General features: G+C 44.4%; 2 pseudogenes; both read right to left on the bottom strand.

The window, feature by feature from the left end:
* Positions 1-4,042: 4,042 nt before the first annotated feature.
* The window catches only part of LOC116540476, a 10,477-nt pseudogene continuing 7,550 nt past the window's right edge, over positions 4,043-6,969 (bottom strand).
* LOC116540465 lies at positions 4,689-5,601 on the bottom strand (annotated as a pseudogene).

The following is a 6,969-nucleotide window of genomic DNA, read 5'->3' as shown; positions in this document are numbered from 1 at the left end:
AACTGTAGTCCTAGCTACTCTGGAGGGTGAGGTGGGAGTATCGCTTAAGACCAGAAGTTGCAGGTTACGGCAAGCTTCTGCCACTGCACTGCAGCCTGGGCCACACAGTGAGAGCCTGTCTCTCATAATGAAAAGTAGCCTTTCTAGCAGAGATATAGTGGTATCTTACACAAGTTTTTTGTTTTCATTGAAGTTTTAATCTGCATTTCCTTAATGCTAGTGATATTGAGTATTTTTTCATGTCCTTATTGGCCACCTGTAGAACATCTCCTGGTGAAGTCTCTGTTCAAAATTTTGCCCTTAAAAAAAAATTGAACTGGCCAGGCACGGTGGCTCACACTTGTACTCCCAGCACTTTGGGAGGCCGAGGTGGGCAGATCACCCGAGGTCAGGAGTTCGAGACCAGCCTGGCCAATGTGGTGAAACCCTGTCTCTACTAAAAATGCAAAAATCAGCTGGGTGTGGTGGCACATGCCTGTAATCCCAGCTACTCTGTAGGCTGAGGCAGGAGAATTGCTTGAACTTGGGAGGCAGAGGTTGCAGTGAGCCGAGATCGCACCACTGCGCTCCAGCCTGGGTAACAGAGGGAGACTCTGTCTTAAAAAAAAAATGAACTATTTGTCTTCTTATTATGTTGTAAGAGATACATATATGTATTCTAGATACAAGTATATGTTTTGGAAATAATTTATCTCCATTTGTGGCTTGCTTTTTCATTTTTGTAATTTTTTTTTCTTTTAAAACTTTTAAGATAACTACAGGCCAGGCATGGTGGCTCACACCTGCAATCCCAGCACTTTGGGAGGCCGAGGGGGGTGGATCACCTGAGGTCAGGAGTTTGAGACCAGCCTGACCAACGTGGCAAAACCCCATCTCTACTAAAAATATAAAAATTAGCTGGGCATGGTGATGCATGCCTGTCATCCCAGCTACTCCAGAGGCTGAGGCAGGAGAATCACTTGAACCTGGGAGGCAGAGGTTTCAGTGAGCTGAGATGGTGCCATTGCACTCCAGCCTGGGCAACAAGAGTGAAACTCTGTCTCAAAAAATAAATAAATAAAGTAAATTATAACTTTTGTGGCTGGAACCATCTTCCAGTAATTCGCCAAAATGAGTAACACAGAGGGAAAGAGGAGAGGCACCCGATATATGTTCTCTAGGCCTTTTGGAAAACATGGAGTTGTTCCTTTGGTCATGTATATGTGAATCTGTAAGAAAGGTGATATTGTAGACATCAAGGGAATGCACACTGTTCAAAAAGGAATGGCCGGCCGGGCGTGGTGGCTCACGCCTGTAATCCCAGCACTTTGGGAGGCAGAGGCAGGTGGATCATGAGGTCAAGAGATCGAGACCATCCTGGTCAACATGGTGAAACCCCGTCTCTACTAAAAATACAAAAATTAGCTGGGCATGGTGGCGCATGCCTGTAATCCCAGCTACTCGGGAGGCTGAGGCAGGAGAATTGCTTGAACCCAGGAGGCGGAGGTTGTGGTGAGCCGAGACTGCGCCATTGCACTCCAGCCTGGGTAACAAGAGTGAAACTCCGTCTTATAAAAAAAAAAAAAAAAGGAATGGCCACAAGTGTTAGCATGGCAAAACTGGAAGAGTCTACAGTGTTATCCAGTGTGCTGTTGGTGTTGTTGTAAACAAACAAGTGAAGGGCAAGATTCTTGCCAGGAGAATTCATTTGCGTATTGAACATGTTAAGCACTCTGAGAGCCGAGACAGCTTCCTGAAACACGTGAAGGAAAATGATCAGAAAAAGAAGGAAGCCAAAGAGAAAGATAACTGGGTTCAGCTGAAGCGCCAGCCTGCGGACACCAGAGAAGTGCACTGTGTGAGAACCCATGGGAAGGAGCCTGAGCTGCTAGAACCTCTTCCCTATGAATTCATGGCATAATAGGTGTTAACAAAAAATATAAGATCTCTGGACTGTGAAAATGTTTCTCTTCATTGAGTAGAAATGTGATGACCTCTCTCCCATAGAAATACTTAAAGCAAATTTTAATTGTGTCCTAATTCATTCTGCAATGTCTTTACTCTTCAAATTTAATGTATTTCTTGCCGAAAGATGTGAGGTAGCTTATTGTGTAACAAATGATTCTTCCGAGATGACAGAGTATGACTTTCTCAATTGGTTAGAAAACAGCCAGATATTATTTATGAAATATTTGGACTGGTTTGAAGATAGTCCCTCTAAATCATCATGGAAGAAATAAAATAATTTACAAAAAGAAAAAAATAATAAAATGACTATAGACTCACATGAAGTTGTGAAATCAGTACCTAGAGTCCCAGTACCCTTCCTCATCTTCCCTCAAGTGCTGCTACTGATGTAACTGCAGTACTCAGCTAACTCAGGAAACTGACATGGTACCAGCCTGGTAATTAGACTACAAACCTCACTGAGCTTTCGTCAGTTTTGATATGTACTCATTTGTGTGTGTGGTTCTCTGTGATTTAATCTCACTTGTAGAATGACGGGACCACTGCCACAATCAATATGGGAGTATTTCATCACCATGAGGAAATTCCCTGGGCTACCCTTCACAGCTGCCCCCACCTCCTGCACCCCACCCCTGTCTCTCAGCAACGATTAATGTGTACTTTATTTCTATAGTCTGGTCATTTTCAAAGTGTTATCATACAGGATATGGAATCATACTACAGTATGTAACCTTTTTTTTTTTTTTTTTTTTTTTTTTAGAAAAAATGTCTATTATTTATTACACTGAACAACTCTGACCACCAGAGACGAATGGGGGGCTGGAGAGAAGAACATCTTGCTTCTCAATAAACTTTCCTTCCTTGTTTAACCATTTTTGAGGATTCTTTCCCAACCTATTACATCTCTATTATAATGGTTACAAATTGTCGAACTCTGCCACTCCTTCCAGTGCATTATTTTTATTATCATCATTGAAGGTGGAAAAAAAAAAAGATCCATACTTGAAGTAACAAAACAATGTTGGAAACTGTCATTAAATCAGGACAAGTGAAAAACAGATCTGTTCCCAGACTCACAGGATTATAAATTTAGGAAGTACACACACAAAAAAATAAAAATTAATTATACTCAGTAAGATACATTAAATAAGGCCGGGCGCGGTGGCTCAAGCCTGTAATCCCAGCACTTTGGGAGGCCGAGGCGGGTGGATCACGAGGTCAAGAGAGCGAGACCATCCTGGTCAACATGGTGAAACCCCGTCTCTACTAAAACTACAAAAAATTAGCTGGGCATGGTGGCGCGTGCCTGTAATCCCAGCTACTCAGGAGGCTGAGGCAGGAGAATTGCCTGAACCCAGGAGGCGGAGGTTGCGGTGAGCCGAGATCGCGCCATTGCACTCCAGCCTGGGTAACATGAGTGAAACTCCATCTCAAAAAAAAAAAAAAAAAAAAGATACATTAAATATGTACAGCTTTTTGTATGTCAATTACACCTAAGTAAGTAGTTTTTAAAAAAAACGTATGATCGAACCCACACCACCAACTAATAAAGAAAAAAACCAATGAGTAATGCAAAAGAAAAATCATGTTTCGGTTTCCTCCTACTTTGGGTTAAGAACACTAACAATAATTTGCATGCAGTGAATACGGTTCCCTAAATACAACAGATGAATTATTTTCTATACATATTTATTTATGGAGAATTGGTTAATAAACACATTTTAAGTTCAATATATTATGTATTTCTGAGTGGGGAAGCAATCTTAAACATTTAAACACCAGAAATATACAAAATTTTAAGTGAAATAATACAAAGTGCCTTGTGTTTTGATTCTGTAGTCACACCATAAAAATCTCAGATTAAGAGAACTCTGAAAAACATTGTTTTGAATATTAACAATCATGTTTTGAGGAAGGGAGAGAATTAACAGCCTTTCTCTGCCTTAAAATACTTCTTATGAAATGTTTTATGAAATTGCAATTGGAATGAAGCAGCTCCTAAAGTCGTCAGTGTCCAGCGGAGGAAAAATTGAGCACGGGAGCAAACTACTGTTTTACTCAACGCCTTCCAATGCTCAGCTGAAGAAGTTCTCACTTAAAAGAGCTGCTGAGAGCAGGCACAGTGGCTCATGCGCATAATCCCAGCTTTTTGGGAGGCTGAGGTGGGTGGATCACTCAAGGCCAGGAGTTTGAAACCAGCCTGGCCAACAAGGTGAAGCCCCATCTCTACTAAAAATAAAAAAATAGCTGGGTATGGCGGCAGGCGCCTGCAACCCCAGCTACCCGGGAGACTGAGGCAGGAGAATCACTTGAGCCCAGGAGGCGGAGTTTGCACCAAACTGAGATCGCACCACTGCACACCAGCCTGGACAACAGAGCGAGATACTGTCTCAAAAAAACAAATAAATAAATAACTCAGAACAAAACAAAGCAAAACAGCTGCTGAAGTCTTTTCTATTTTAGAAAGGTAGTATGAATAAGTTTTTCTACATATTAACTACAATTTATGGTACTTTGTGAAATGTTTTCCCGTTTTTAAATGCAAGAGTCTATCATATCTCTACTCACAAAGCAACAGGCGCTGCTAGAGGTCGTAGGCTAAGATCCGCCACCCCAGCAGTCTGCATGGACCGTAAGCAGGCGTGGAGAGGACCAAGTTCACCTGTCAGCAGCACCACGGAATCCGACTCTCCAGCCTTTCTGCCATTAATTATCATAGATATGGCCTTTTTCCTGACATTCTATTCACATTGGGGGCTTTTTATTAAGACATTGTTCCTGTGAACACATTTGGGGCACGACATATTGTCTTCAAGGTGCGGGGGTGGAAAACTGGAGGCAGGAAGCAGGAAGAGCGCACTCACTCTCCCTTCTTGCTTTTCTGGAACCCAGCCTTGACCAGCATGAAACTGCAGGTGCACCCAACCATCTGTGTCTGCAGGGAGACTTTTCCTATGGACCACACACCACGTGACACCACTGGCTTCTTGTGGAGGTTCCACCGCCTCTGCCGTCCTTGCCCTGGCTGAAATTCTCGCCCAGGAGGCCAGCACAGCCTCTGGGGCAGAAGTTGTCACCACAACCGTATTAACTCCCTCAAGGAGAGCAGTGGACCCTTCCAGAGCAGGCAGCCCCTCCGCAGGGGGAAGGGCCACTTGAGGAGGCTGTGTCCCAGAACTCTGCAGGCACGCTTTCCCTTTTTCCACCTTTAATTTATTTTGCAATGACTTCCGGATTTTGGCCTCTTTTGCTGTGCTAGGGAAATCCTTTTGGTTTGGGTAAGCAAAGGCACACAGGCGCTTATACGCATCCAGTTTCTGGCCTCTGGTGCTCAGCTTTAATTGCTGACACCAGGCCTGTACGATGTCCCGGTGAATCAGATTAACAGGTGGCAGTTTAGAGGGTAAGGGAGGGATTGGTACCTTCTTCTGAGGTCTGGGGTTATCACAGTCTGCCTTCTTCTTAGGGCAGAGCACTTTGTCACCTTTAACAGACAGATACTTTTCCTTTGGTTCCCCCCTTCGCTGATGTTCCCGGCAAAGCAATCGTGTTTGGTTGATTAGAAGCCTGCTGATCCTCTTCCCTCACCTTCTCTGTGGAGGTCCACTCCTTGCCTTTTACCTTCTCCATATTCGGACAGGAAGCGGAGCTTGGCCAGATCACAGTATGTAACCTTTTGTTACTGACTTTTTCTCCAGAAACATGGTTGCCTTGAGATCCATCCAAGTGGCTGACTGCATCAATAGTTACTGCTTAGTATTAATGAGTTGTATTCCACTGTATGGATGTACGGTCCACCCAGAGTGTGTATGCAGAGATTTTTTTGTGTGTGTATGTGGTTTTGTGACTGGGTTCCGGGGTGCAGGGGAGACTCAGTTCCCCTGAGAGGATGTTCTTCCAGGCTCTTGGTCTCTCGCTCACCCAAGAATGGGAGAAGGGACCGCACGGGGCACCGTGCACTCGAAAGTAAATATCAGACCTCAGAGAGTTTTTGCAGGAAGTGATTTATTTAGGCAGATAAAGAGAAAAAGGGGAAAGAAAAAGATAAGAGAGAAAAGCTTCCATGAGATTGTGGAAGGGACCCAAATATGGAATCCGAAGAGGCGTGGAAGAAGGGGACTTTTAACTTGGGAGGAATATCCACCTCCTTTAAGTTTCCGGGCCTATGAAAGGAGTTCCTTTAAACTTCCGATGGAGTGATTGATCTTTGATTCTTTCCCGTGAGTGCGAAAATTTAAACAAAGACATCTAATACTCGGAGGGAGAGGTAGGGGAGGCATGGTGCTGGGAAGTTCTTGCCCTTGAAACTACGCCCCTTTGTGGACCCGGGAAGAGAGTACATTCTCTCAGTTTTAAGGAGCAGAGAGTTTAACAGGCAAGAAAGAACTGGGAAGTCTGAAAGAAGAAGCTCCCCCTACAGAGATCGAGGGAGGAGGGGCTCCAAAGCTGAAAGAGGAGACCCCAGAATTTTTTTTTTTTTTGAGACAGGTTCTCACTCTGTTGTTCAGGCTGAGTGCAGTGGCATGATCTTTAGGTAGGCTCACTGCAGCCTCTACGTTCAGGCTCAGGTGATCCTCCCACTTCAGCCTTCTGAATAGTTGGGACCACAGGCACATGCCACTGTTACAGGTAGTTAGACAGGCATGAATGGGGCATGAGAGGACTCCTCTCCCCCACCCACTAGAATGTTGGGTGATGGTTCGACAATGTTCGCATTGCCTCTCTAAAAATGATTAATCGGCAGCCAGCACCAAAAAGAGACAATCTCCTGCTGATCCACGGCTGTTGACATTAAAGGGTTAATTGAATGCACGCCTAGGGAGACAACAAGAGCTTCCAATAAAATCTCAGGTATAGGCCGGGCGTGGTGGCTCAAGCCTGTAATCCCAGCACTTTGGGAGGCCGAGGCGGGTGGATCACAAGGTCAAGAGATCGAGACCATCCTGGTCAACATGGTGAAACCCCGTCTCTACTAAAAACTACAAAAAATTAGCTGGGCATGGTGGCGCGTGCCTGTAATCC

Source organism: Sapajus apella, unplaced genomic scaffold (genome assembly GCF_009761245.1).
Source record: "Sapajus apella isolate SASKATOON/1434 unplaced genomic scaffold, GSC_monkey_1.0 scaffold140, whole genome shotgun sequence".
Classification (NCBI taxonomy): Eukaryota; Metazoa; Chordata; class Mammalia; order Primates; family Cebidae; genus Sapajus; species Sapajus apella.
This window is presented reverse-complemented; position numbering and strand designations above follow the sequence as displayed.